We start from the raw sequence: 13,721 nt of genomic DNA on the forward strand, positions 1-13,721 counted from the left end.
TAGAAGAGAAGCCGCCAGAGGTCTTCATCCTAGAGGACAAGGAGTCATCGGAGCGGTTGCATGGGCAGCAGGCAGTCTCTGTTCAGACGGGGAGGCAGGTGTCTATATGAAGATGCCGGCACTTTCCCCTGGGGGCCACTTGGCCATTTGGGAACCTGAGATGCTTGGCTAAGTGTGCACCAGCTTTAACCCCTCTCATGACCTATGGCAGGAGACCAAATCACAGGGGACGTGTGGTGAGGCTACCCAACTGGACTGCAGTGTCAGCCCTGCTGCAGGCTCTATTCCTTGTATCTGGGCTTGTCATCACTGTGCATATAGTTCCAGTTAGTCATAGGGCTACCTCAAAGGTGGCCGAGTGGTAATGATGATGCTGTCACAGCTGTGATCCTGCTGAAATAAAATATAATATAATAGTAATTATTATTAACAACATAGGACCGGATTTCTCCCCGGCAGCCCCCTGTCCTGAATGACAAACCCAGGGTGCAGGCCAGGGAAGGGAGAGTCCACAAGGCTCCCTACATGGAAATTTCCCTTGGATTGTTCTGGGGAGGGGGGTGTTCCTTCCCTTCTCCCTTATGAATTAAAAGGGGGACGAAGGATCCAGGGATCCCCAAAGTTAGGCACAGATCTCAGTGATCCACTGGTAGCTAGACCTACCCACCCACAATCTCTGGGCCTCCACAATTGTTCTAGGAACCTCTCCAGCTCCCTGCTGGCACAGGCTGATCAGAGAAGTGCTACCAGGGCCAGTCACAGTAGCTACTGCCTGCAGGATCTGCTGGAGAGGCGTTGTACAGTTTGAAGGGGGCTGCATGGAGATGGGAATTGCAGAGTGCAGCCATAGACTCAGTCAGTCCAACCTTCATTTACGTTATGACGATGAGGCAGATGAAAAGACTCTAGTTTCTCTTTGGGATCCAGGCAGTTGCAGCTGGGCAGTAACTTTCAGATTAAAATGATCCTTTTTCTATGAATACTCTGCCCAAAAAAGTGAATGAAAAGGAAACACTTCACTTTGGGTCAAAATGTTTCATGGAGTGAAAAAAATTTGTTTTCCAGCCCAGCTCTTGCTCAACCCATGAGCCTCTGTCCCTCATGCTACAGGACCTCACCCCTAGGTGGCAGCACTAGCCCCGAATTCGCCTCCCATGAAGAACAGGAACTTAGGGTGACCATATTTACCAATGAGAAAACTGGAGACCCTCAGCTGCTTAACCAAGGATGTCTCCCTCCCTCACACGAGATTGTTGCACGTGGCTGAAACCCTAGAGGAGCCCACCCAGTGCTTAGGAAGCTGTCACCTTTGGCTGGAACGCTGATCTTCCCTCCCCCCCCCATCTCACCCCGTTTCGGGGGCTGGCTTCTCCATTCACCTTCCCTGAAGATTCTTCCATTCCCCACTTCCCCACATTTTTCACAGAAGTGGGCATTTGTCCCATTTCCTCCTCCCAGCTGGTCAAGTCACCAAGACCAACCAAGACAAATGGCTCCTTTTGACATTAAAAAAAAGTTGGTGTGGCTGGGAGAGAACTTTAAAAAGGGACTGTCCTGGCCAAAATGGGACATGTGGTTACCCTACCATGGATATCTGCTAGGGTGGCTACACCAGCCTTATAACACAGGGAGCCCCTGGAAAAGGCTTGTCTCCACCAGCCCATCCATCGGAGGAACAATTTAAGAACAGAAGAGTGGCCATATGGATTCAGACCAATGTCCATCTACCCCCATGTTCTGTCTTCTGACAGTGGCCAGTGCCAGGTGCTTCAGAGGGAATGGACAGAAGAGGGCAATTATCAAGTGGCCCATCCTCTGTCATCTGATCCCATCTTTTGACGGTCAGATGTTTTGAGACACCCACAGCATGGGGTTGCTTCCCTGACCATCTTGGCTAAGAGCCACTGATGGACCAATCCTCCATGGACTTATCTAGTTCCTTTTTTGACCCAGTTATGCTTTTGGCCTTCACAACATCCCCTGGCATTGAGTTCCACAGGCTGACTCTGCATTGTGTGAAGAACTACTGCCTTTTATTTGTTTTAAACGTGCTGCCTGTTAACTGCATGGGTGACCCCCTGGTTGGTGTGTTTTGTGAAGGGACAAATAACATTTCCTGATTCAGTTTCGCCACACCACACATGATTTTATAGACTTCTATCATATCCCCACTTCATCTTCTCTTTTCCAAGCTGAGAAGTCCCAGTCTTCTTAATTTCTCCTCATAGGGAAACTGTTCCATACCCCCAAACATTTTTTGTTGCCCATCTCTGTACCTACTCCAATTCTAATATATCTTTTTTGAGTTGCAGTGACCAGAACTGCACACAGTACTCAAGCTGTGGGCGTATCATGGATTTATACAGAAGCATGTTATTTTCTGTATTCTTATTTGTGTCTTTCCTAATGGTTCCTAACATTCTGTTCTCTTTTTTGACTGCTGCTCCACAACGAGTGAACCTTGTCAGAGAACTCTCCACACTAACACGGCTGCTCCTCTGAAACCTTTCTTGAGTGCTAACAGCTAATTTAGACACCATCATTTTGTGTGTATAGTTGGGATTATGTTTTCTGATGTGTATTGCTTCCAGTTATTAACACTGAGTTTCATCTCCCATTTTGTTGCCCAGTCACCCACTTTTGTGAGATTGCTTTGTAACTCTTCAAAATCTGATTTCCTCTTAAATATATTCAGTCATTTTGTCTCATTTGCAAATTTTGCCACCTCACAGTTAATCCCTTTTTCCAGATCATTTATGAATATGTTGAACAGCACTGCTCCCAATACTGGCCCCAGAAGGACGCCACTGTTTACCTGTCTCCATTTTGAAAACTGACCATTTATTGCTACCCGTTGCTTTGTATCTTTTAACCAGTTACTGATCTATGAGAGAACCTTCCTTCTTCTCCCAGGACTGCTTCCTTTTCTTAAGAGCCTTGGTGAGGGACCTTGTCACTTTCTCAAATTCCAAATACAATATATCCACTGGATCCCTCTACCCTGCATGTTTGAGGACCCCCTCAAAGAATTCTAATAGATTGGAGAGGCAGGATTTCCCTTTGAAAAGCTGTGTTGATTCTTCCCCAACAGATCATGTTCCTCTGTGGATCTGATAATTCTGGTCCTTACTATTACTTCAACTATAGTTTCCAGTTGTAAGGAATATGGTTACGCCACAGAGAGCCAACACAGGCTCGCAGAGTCACTTGGTGCCTGAGGCACAGCTCAGAGGGTCTTTTCTCATGTTCAGGCATGAGACATGCACACGCCGGTTAAGCAAGGCCATGCACGTGTTTAATAGAAAGGGATGTGGTCAAAGCCCAGCTCCAAAAGCCTGCTACTAGCTCTCTATTAGACCCAAACAACCCCCTCTACCAGATCCAGCTACCCCCAAACTGGGTGATGTTGGAAATATGGATGCAGGGTGTGAGGTCTATCTGCAGCTCTAGAGGGGCTCTCGGTGCTCACGGAAGGGGTGGGGATCAGGATCAGAGCAAGGGGCAGCCCAGCAGGGCTCTGCTAAGCCAGGCAACGTTCCCCAGATCCTTCACTCTCTGAAAGCACGTCCTGATTCCCCCTCTTACTGACAAACTGTAGCAGGGGCCCAGAACTCCCTTGTCAAAGGGGGCTGTGCTGATGACAGGCCTCATCACCAAGGGGTGTTGGGAAGAGTTCAGGTTCTCCACCCAATGCCCCAGACCATCCTGATGAGGCACACCGAGCTGAAATCTTTCTACGGCACTTAGCAATATCCCCACTTATTGTAGAGTTCAGGAGCCTGTCAATCTGTAACATATTTATCAGTCCAACACTGCATGTAGCAGGGCAGTGCTATTAACGCCACTGGGCAGATCCCAAGGCCAGAAGGCACCACTGGGATCAGGTAGTCTGACCTCCTGCCTAGCACAGGCCACAGACCTGCCCAAAAATAAGTCCTAAAGCAGAGCTGTTTAGCTAGAACTACCTCCTGCCGTGATGTAACAATTGTCAGCGATGGAGAATCTACCACGGCCCTCGGTAAATTGTTCCAATGGTTAAATAAAATTACACATTATTTCCGATCTTAATGGGTCTAGCTTCATCTGCCAGCCAGTGGATCATGTTATAACTTTCTCTGATACATTGAAGAGCCCATTGTTAAACTTTTGTTCCTTATGCAGCTACTTACAGACTGTGTTCAAGTCACCTTTTAACTTCTCTTTGTTAAGCTAAATAGATTGAGCTCCTTTAGTCTATCAGTATAAGGCAGATTTTCTAATCCTTTAATCATTCTCGTGGCTTTTCTCTGGACTCTTTCCATTGTATCAATGTCCTCCTTGAACTATAGACACCAGAACTGGACAAAATATTCCAGCCACGGTCACACCAGTGCCAAACACGAGAGGTAAAATAACCTCCCTGCTCCTACTCAAGATTCCCCCAGTTGTACATCCTGGATTGAATTTGTTTTTTTGGCTGTAGTGTGGCACTAGAAGCTCATGTTCAGCTGATTATCCACTATGACCCCCAAGTGTTTTTCGGAGTCAGTGCTTCCCAGCATTGGGTCCCCCATACAATATGGATGGCTTGTCTCTTCCTCCAAGATGTACACCTTCACACTGAGCCGTATTAAAACACATGTTGCTGTGGGACCGATGGACTAAGTGAGCTGCCCAAGGTCACAGAAGAGGTCTGTGGAAGAGTCTGGAACTGAAGCCAGCACTTCTGAGTCCGAGGACAGCACTTTAAGCCCTGAATCATCTTTCCTCTCTGGGGCAAATGACTGAGGTGGGGGCAGCTAGCAGGTCAGCATGCTGAGATTACCAGAAACTCAGGGAGTTACACTCCTGTAACATCATAAACAGTGTGGTGGAAAATTAACCACGCTTTGTCTTTGGATGAGAACAGGCCTGAGGCTCCTTTATTGATTACAAATGCAGGGGGGTAACAGCTCGAAGTAGCTGCCCCCCGATGCAAAGCACACACAGCTTTTTAATGCTTAAAACCACAGACAAATTACACATACTTCCGTATTAATTACCTTACTTGAAATACATTGCAAAATTAACACTGGTCAGAAGCAAAAACAAGCGTCTCCCCCACTAGGCCCCCTCTTGTTATTTACTGTCTGTTCTTTTGCGGTCAGTGACCTTTCTAACACAACTGTTGCGGCTATATATTTCATAAGCTTGACTTTTGCAAATTTGTTCTCTCCCCATAGAATCATAGAATCATAGAATATCAGGGTTGGAAGGGACCTCAGGAGGTCATCTAGTCCAAACCCCTGCTCAAAAGCAGGACCCATCCCCAATTAAATCATCCCAGCCAGGGCTTTGTCAAGCCTGACCTTAAAAACTTCTAAGGAAGGAGATTCTACCACCTCCCTAGGTAACGCATTCCAGTGTTTCACCACCCTCCTAGTGAAAAAGTTTTTCCTAATATCCAACCTAAACCTCCCCCACTGCAACTTGAGACCATTACTCCTTGTCCTGTCCTCTTCCAACACTGAGAATAGTCTAGAACCATCCTCTCTGGAACCACCTCTCAGGTAGTTGAAAGCAGCTATCAAATCCCCCCTCATTCTTCTCTTCCGCAGACTAAACAATCCCAGTTCCCTCAGCCTCTCCTCATAAATCATGTGTTCCAGACCCCTAATCATTTTTGTTGCCCTTTGCTGGACTCTTTCCAATTTATCCACATCCTTCTTGTAGTGTGGGGCCCAAAACCGGACACAGACAGTACTCCAGATGAGGCCTCACCAATGTCGAATAGAGGGGGACGATCACGTCCCTCGATCTGCTCGCTATGCCCCTACTTATACATCCCAAAATGCCATTGGCCTTCTTGGCAACAAGGGCACACTGCTGACTCATATCCAGCTTCTCGTCCACTGTAACCCCTAGGTCCTTTTCTGCAGAACTGCTGCCTAGCCATTCGGTCCCTAGTCTGTAGCTGTGCATTGGGTTCTTCCGTCCTAAGTGCAGGAATCTGCACTTATCCTTATTGAACCTCATCAGATTCCTTTTGGCCCAATCCTCCAATTTGTCTAAGTCCCTCTGTATCCTATCCCTGCCCTCCAGCGTATCTACCACTCCTCCCAGTTTAGTATCATCCGCAAATTTGCTGAGAGTGCAATCCACACCATCCTCCAGATCATTTATGAAGATATTGAACAAAACCGGCCCCAGGACCGACCCTTGGGGCACTCCACTTGACACCGGCTGCCAACTGGACATGGAGCCATTGATCACTACCCGTTGAGCCCGACAATCTAGCCAACTTTCTACCCACCTTATAGTGCATTCATCCAGCCCATACTTCTTTAACTTGCTGACAAGAATACTGTGGGAGACCGTGTCAAAAGCTTTGCTAAAGTCAAGATACAATACATCCACTGCTTTCCCTTCATCCACAGAACCAGTAATCTCATCATAGAAGACAATTAGATTTGTCAGGCATGACCTTCCCTTGGTGAATCCATGCAGACTGTTCCTGATCACTTTCCTCTCATGTAAGTGCTTCAGGATTGATTCTTTGAGGACCTGCTCCATGATTTTTCCGGGGACTGAAGTGAGGCTGACTGGCCTGTAGTTCCCAGGATCCTCCTTCTTCCCTTTTTTAAAAGATTGGCACTACATTAGCCTTTTTTCAGTCATCCGGGACTTCCCCCATTCGCCACGAGTTTTCAAAGATAATGGCCAATGGCTCTGCAATCACAGCCGCCAGTGCCTTTAGCACTCTCGGATGCAACTCATCTGTCCCCATGGACTTGTGCACGTCCAGCTTTTCTAAATAGTCCCTAACCACCTCTTTCTCCACAGAGGGCTGGCCATCTATTTCCCATGTTGTGATGCCCAGTGCAGAAGTCTGGGAGCTGACCTTGTTCGTGAAGACAGAGGCAAAAAAAGCATTGAGTACGTTAGCTTTTTCCACATCCTCTGTCACTAGGTTGCCTCCCTCATTCATTAAGGGGCCCACACTTTCCTTGGCTTTCTTCTTGTTGCCAACATACCTGAGGAAACCCTTCTTGTTACTCTTAACATCTCTCGCTAGCTGCAGCTCCAGGTGCGATTTGGCCCTCCTAATTTCATTCCTACATGCCCGAGCAATATTTTTATACTCTTCCCTGGTCATATGTCCAACCTTCCACTTCTTGTAAGCTTCTTTTTTATGCTTAAGATCTGCTAGGATTTCACCGTTAAGCCAAGCTGGTCGCCTGCCATATTTACTATTCTTTCGACACATCGGGATGGTTTGTCCCTGTAACCTCAACAGGGCTTCCTTGAAATACAGCCAGCTCTCCTGGACTCCTTTCCCCTTCATGTTAGTCCCCCAGGGGATCCTACCCATCCGTTCCCTGAGGGAGTTGAAGTCTGCTTTCCTGAAGTCCAGGGTCCGTATCCTGCTGCTTATCTTTCTTCCCTGTGTCAGGATCCTGAACTCAACCAACTCATGGTCACTGTCTCCCAGATTCCCATCCACTTTTGTTTCCCCTACTAATTCTTCCCGGTTTGTGAGCAGCAGGTCAAGAAAAGCTCCCCCCCTAGTTGGCTCCTCTAGCACTTCACCAGGAAATTGTCCCCTATGCTTTCCAAAAACTTCCTAGATTGTCTACGCACTGCTGTATTGCTCTCCTAGCAAATATCAGGAAAATTAAAGTCGCCCGTGAGAACCAGGGCATGCGATCTAGTAGCTTCCGCGACCTGCCGGAAGAAAGCCTCATCCACCTCATCCTCCTGGTCCAGTGGTCTATAGCAGACTCCCACCACTACATCACTCCTGTTGCTCACACTTCTAAACTTAATCCAGAGACACTCAGGTTTTTCTGCAACCCACAATTGATCAAGCACCCTTCCACCAAGTGCGTTTTTCCCTTATTCAAGCCCTGTATTTTCCTCTTATTTAATGGTGTTAAATTTTGCAAATGAATTTTAGTTTTGCAGTTTCTCTTTGAAATCTGTTTTTGACATTATTTTGTTGAAGTATGGTTACTTTTAAATCTGTTAAAGAATGACCAGGGAGATTGAAGTGTTCTCCTACTGGCTTTTGTATGTTACTATTCCTGATGTCTGATTTGTGTCCATTTATTCTTTTACATAGAGACTGTCCGGTTTGGCCAATGTACATGGCAGAGGGGCATTGCTGGAACATGATGGCATATACCACATTGGTAGATGTGCAAGTGAATGAGCCTCTGATGGCGTGGCTCATGTGGCTGGGTCCTCTGATGGTGTCACTAGAGTAGATATGGGGACAGAGTAGGCAACGGAGTTTGTTACAAGGAATGATTCCTGGGTTAGTGTTTCTGTGGTGTGGTGCACAGTTGCTGGTGACTATTTGCTTCAGGTTGGGGGACTATCTGTAAGCGAACACTGGCCTGCCTCCCTAGATTCAGAGTGAGAGATCATTTTCCAGGATAGGTTGTAGGTCATTGATGATGTGCTGGAGAGGTTTTAGCTGGGGGCTGTACGTGATGGCCAGTGGTGTTCTGTTATTTTCTTTGTTGGGCCTGTCTTGTAGTAGGTGACTTCTGGGTACCCTTCTGGCTCTGTCAGTCTGTTTCCTCACTTCTCCATATGGGTATTGTAGTTTTAAGAATGTTTGATAAAGATCTTGTAGGTGTTTGTCTCTGTCTGAGGGATCGGAGCCAATTTGGTTGTATCTTAGAGCTTGGTTGTAGACAATGGATGGTGTGATGTGTCCTGCATCAAAGCTGGAGGCATGTAGATAAATATAGCAGTCAGTAGGTTTCCAGTATAGGGTGGTGTTTATGTGACCATCCCTTATTTGAACTGTAGTGTCCAGGACGTGGATCTCTTATGTGGACTGGTCCAGGCTGAGGTTGATATGGGGTGGAAATGGTTGAAATTCAGGTGGAATTCTTCAAGGGCCTCCTTCCCGTTGGTCCAGATGATGAAGATATCATCAATATAGCACAAGTAGAGTAGGGGCATTAGGGGACGAGAGATGAGGAAGCGTTGTTCTAAGTCAACCATAAAAATTTTGGCATCCTGTGGGGCCATGCGGGTACCCATAGCAGTGCTGCTGACTTGAAGGTATAAGTTGTCCCCAAATCTGAAATGGTTGTGGGTGAAGACAAAGTCACAAATCTCAGCCACCAGGTGTGCCATGGCCTCATCAGGGATAGTGTTCCTGAGAGCTTGTAGTCCATCCTCTTGTGGAATATTGGTGTAAAGAGCTTCTACATAAATGGTGGCCAGGATGGTGTTTTCAGGAAGATCATCAATGCATTGTAGTTTCCTCAGGAAGTCGGTAGTATCTCGAAGATAGCTAGGCATGCTGGTAGCGTAGGGTTGGAGGAGAGAGTCCAAATAGCCCGATAATCCTGCTGTTAGGGTGCCAATGCCTGAGATGATTGGGTGTCCAGGGTTTCCAGGTTTATGGATCTTCGGTAGTAGATAGAATACCCCTGGTTGGGGCTCTAGGGGTTTGTCCATGTAGATTTGTTCCCGTGCTATAGCAGGGAGTTTCTTCAGCAGATTGTGTAGTTTCTTTTGGTAACCATCAGTGGGATCAGAGGATAATGGTCTGTAGAATGTGGGGCTGGAGAGTTGCCTGGCAGCTTCCTGTTCATAATACAACCTGTTCATTATGATTACAGCACCTCCTTTGTCAGCCCCTTTGATTATAATGTCAGAGTTGTTTCTGAGGCTGTGGATGGCATTGCATTCTGTACAGATGAGGTTATGGGGCCAGTAATGCTGTTTGTTCACCATTTCAGCCTGTGCACGTCTGCGGAAGCACTCTATGTAGAAGTCCAGTCTGTCATTTCGACCATCAGGAACAGTCCACACAGAATTCTTTTTCTTGTAGTGTTGGTAGGAGGGTTACAAGGATATTAATACTTCCCTATCTTCCCTATCTTGCCTGACACATTCAAGGATCTCATTTGCTTTTTGTTCACTCCTGCAGGACACAGGTGGCTCACAGTCATCCTGGGACTGACTAATACATCTTTCTCCTCCTTGGTCAGTTCCAGCTTACCCTTGGCTGTATAAACTGGCATGTAGTGAGTTGAACTAGGGAAGATTCAGAACTGACATGATAACGGTGTGATAGCACTTTTACAGGAATGAAATACCAGGTACTAATGGGCTCTTTAACCTAGCAGGGAAAGGTATAACAAGGACCAATGGCTGAAAACTGAAGCCAGAGAACTTAGATTTGGAAAAGAGGAACACATATTTTTGACTGTGTTGGTAATTAACCAGGGGAACAAACTCTCAAAGGACGTTGTGGATTCTCCTGATATCTCTAAACCAGTATTAGATGCTGTCATAAATATAGAGGGAAGGGTAAACCCCTTTAAAATCCCTCCTGGCCAGAGGAAAAATCCTCTCACCTGTAAAGGGTTAAGAAGCTAAAGGTAACCTCGCTGGCACCTGACCAAAATGACCAATGAGGAGACAAGATACTTTGAAAAGCTGGGAGGAGGGAGAGAAACAAAGGGTCTCTGTCTGTCTATGTGAAGCTTTTGCTGGAGACAGAACAGGAATGGAGTCTTAGAACTCAGTAAGTAATTTAGCTAGGTATGTGTTAGATTATGATTTCTTTAAATGGCTGAGAAAATAGCTGTGCTGAATAGAATAACTATTCCTGTCTGTGTGTCTTTTTTGTAACTTAAGGTTTTGCCTAGAGGGATTCTCTATGTTTTGAATCTAATTACCCTGTAAGGTATTCACCATCCTGATTTTACAGAGGTGATTCTTTTCTTTTTACTTCTATGAAAAGTCTTCTTGTAAGGAAACTGAATGCTTTTTCATTGTTCTAAGATCCAAGGGTTTGGGTCTGTGGTCACCTATGCAAATTGGTGAGGATTTTTACCAAACCTTCCCCAGGAAGTGGGGTGCAAGGGTTGGGAGGATTTGGGGGGGGAAAGATGTGTCCAAACTCTGTTTTTTCAGGAACCCAGATAAAGTTTGGTGGTGGCAGTGGAAGTCCAAGTGTAAAATAGTTTGTACCTTGGGGAAGTTTTAACCTAAGCTGGTAAAAGTAAGCTTAGGAGGTTTTCATGCAGGTCCCCACATCTGTACCCTAGAGTTCAGAGTGGGGAAGGAACCTTGACAGATGCCTTCCTAAAAGATAGGCTTTAGAGGAACAGAAGCGATGCTTTAGTCAAAAAGAAATCATTGGGCTCAATATGGGGGTAAACTGGGAGAAATTTTCCAGGAGGTCGGACTCGATAATCTAATGGTCCCTTCTTTCCTTAAATTCTATGAATCTATGATTTATTCTCTTGAGTGAATTTCTATTTTGGATGCAACTGGAGAATGTAAGCATTCAGAATAGCAACTATCACTCAACAAGAATATATGCTGGCCTAGAAGGCTCAAGATTGCTACAATGAAACCAGGATGTATGGTCTCTTTACTCTATAAACCAGATCATTTCCTGTCATGAGAGGAATCTCACAATTTAATCATGATAGGTGTGGAGAAAGTACATAGGGAAGTGTTATTTACTCCTTCTCATAACACGAGAACTAGGGATTGCCAAATGAAACTAATAGGCAGCAGGTTTAAAACAAGAAAAGGAAGTATCTCTTCACATAACGCACAGCCACCCTATGGAACTCCTTGCCAGAGGATTTAGTGAAGGCCAAGATTATAACAGAGATCAAAGAAGAACTAGATAAATTAGTGGAGAGGAGGTCTTTCAGTGCCTATTAGCCCAGATGGGCAGGGATGGTATCTCTGGCTTACTTTTCCCAGAAGTTAGGAATGGGTGACAAGGGATGGGTCACTTGATGATTGCCTGTTCTGTTCATTCACTCTGGGGCACCTGGCATTGGCCACTATTGGAAGACAGGATACTGGGCTAGATGGACCTTTGTTCTGACCCAGTAGGGCCATTCTTATGTTCTTAATTGTCTCGCTCTTTGATCCAGGAACAGCATCCTACCAAAGATAAAAGCTTATCAACAAGCAGCACTGATTGGACACTTGAGACTCTTACTTGTGACCAGATCTATATAGTCACCCCCAGCCTCCTTAAAATGAGTAGGTTTATTAGCAAACAGAATTGGCCCAACTTATAGTCTTTTGGGAAGACAAGGAGCTCTTGGGACCCAGCCTAGTCTCTCTGTGTCTCTAAGAGCATCTTCCTATCTGTTTGTTTTTTGTCCCTTTCTTCTGGAAGCAACCTTTACTGAAACCCTGTGATCCTGGGCCCTCTCATTGACATTCTTATCCATGTCTTTGTTACAGGGCCTAGGTGTGAAGCTGACCTTTGCCCTCAGTCTGCTTTCGCTCAACCAGACCATTAAAGATGAGGTCCCCCATGGCTGTTAATACATAGTTTGTCAGTTAGAACCATTTAGCCTCAATGGCTTACAATCACTGGTTCTGTGACTGTGCTGAACCTCCCTGCAGCACTCCAATATTACTCTCAGAAATCCACTACTTAACCTTCACTGTCACCCCCACATCTGCCACAGACACTAAGGGGCTGGAGTCATGGGGCTTCCCAGAAGCCAGCTGTCACAGGAGGCTGTGGTAAGAGGCCTTTTATAGACAAATGTCAGAGGTGTTGCTCTGTGGAACCCTGACACCGCCCTGATCTTAGGGTCTCAGAGTATCTAACTGCATTGACTGTATATATCCTTCCACCACCGCTGTGAGGCAGGGCAAGGCTATTATCCACCTGTGCAGAGATATCCAATGGCTTGGCCACAGTCACGCATGGCCTGGGAATCAAACTCAGCTGTCTGGAGTTGCAGAGCCGTGCCCAGACACAGGACCAGCCTTCCAGACACATGAGCAGTGACAGGCCTGGTTGCATTCTCTGCTGCGCCAGGAGAGCTCCCCCCTGTGCTATATAGAGTGGGGATGGCCATGTGCCAGTTAGAATCATAGAATATCAGGGTTGGAAGGGACCTCAGGAGGTCATCTAGTCCAACCCCCTGCTCAAAAGCAGGACCCATACCCAATTAAATCATCCCGGCCAGAGCTTTGTCAAGTCTGACCTTAAAAACTTCTAAGGAAGGAGATTCCACCACATTTTACAGAGGTCACATATTACATGTTACAGAGGTCTGATTCGCTGGCCTGTTTTCTCCCTGCCTCAGCAGAGTTTAGAGCAGCCTGGGGGCTGGGATGACATCTGCCCGTTGGTAACGGCTTCCAGGACTACAGCCCACTTTGCCCAAATCCCTGTGGATGGGGGCCATCCCAGAGTGCCCCCCTGGGATCTGAGGTGGCCCTGCAGGAACCCTGCCCGTCCCTCTAAGGTCCTTGCAATGACTTACTCTCAGCCTCGGATACTTAAAACAAGATACCCCTTTGTGGGGTGGCATCTATTTATTTATCTTCTCACTAAGCCCAGCCTCTTGCTCCTCCACTTTCCCCGAGGCTCCGCCTCTGAGCCAGGCCACAGTTGGGCCATTGTAAGAGCTGCTCTGGGAGCAAAGGTTGCTGTGGGGAGACCAAGATTCTCCACATTCCCTGACTTGTACATCCTGGGGGATAAAATGTGGAGGGTGTGGAGCATCCTAGTTCCCTTAGCAGATTTTACCAAGGCCTGGCTCTGGCTTCCAGCATGGAAAGGAGGCAGAGTCTCGGGTAAAGGGGAACAGTAGAGGTGTGGTCTTCGGGGAAGAGACAGGGCAGAGGAAAGGGCCTCAGGGGAAGAGGAAACAGGATGGAATACATGGCCATGCCCATCGCTCGTGTTTTTCCTCTCCCATGTCACCAGCACTGGAGCCAGGTGATGAACTGACCCT

This window comes from Caretta caretta, chromosome 1 (assembly GCF_965140235.1).
Source record: "Caretta caretta isolate rCarCar2 chromosome 1, rCarCar1.hap1, whole genome shotgun sequence".
In the NCBI taxonomy this organism is placed as follows: Eukaryota; Metazoa; Chordata; order Testudines; family Cheloniidae; genus Caretta; species Caretta caretta.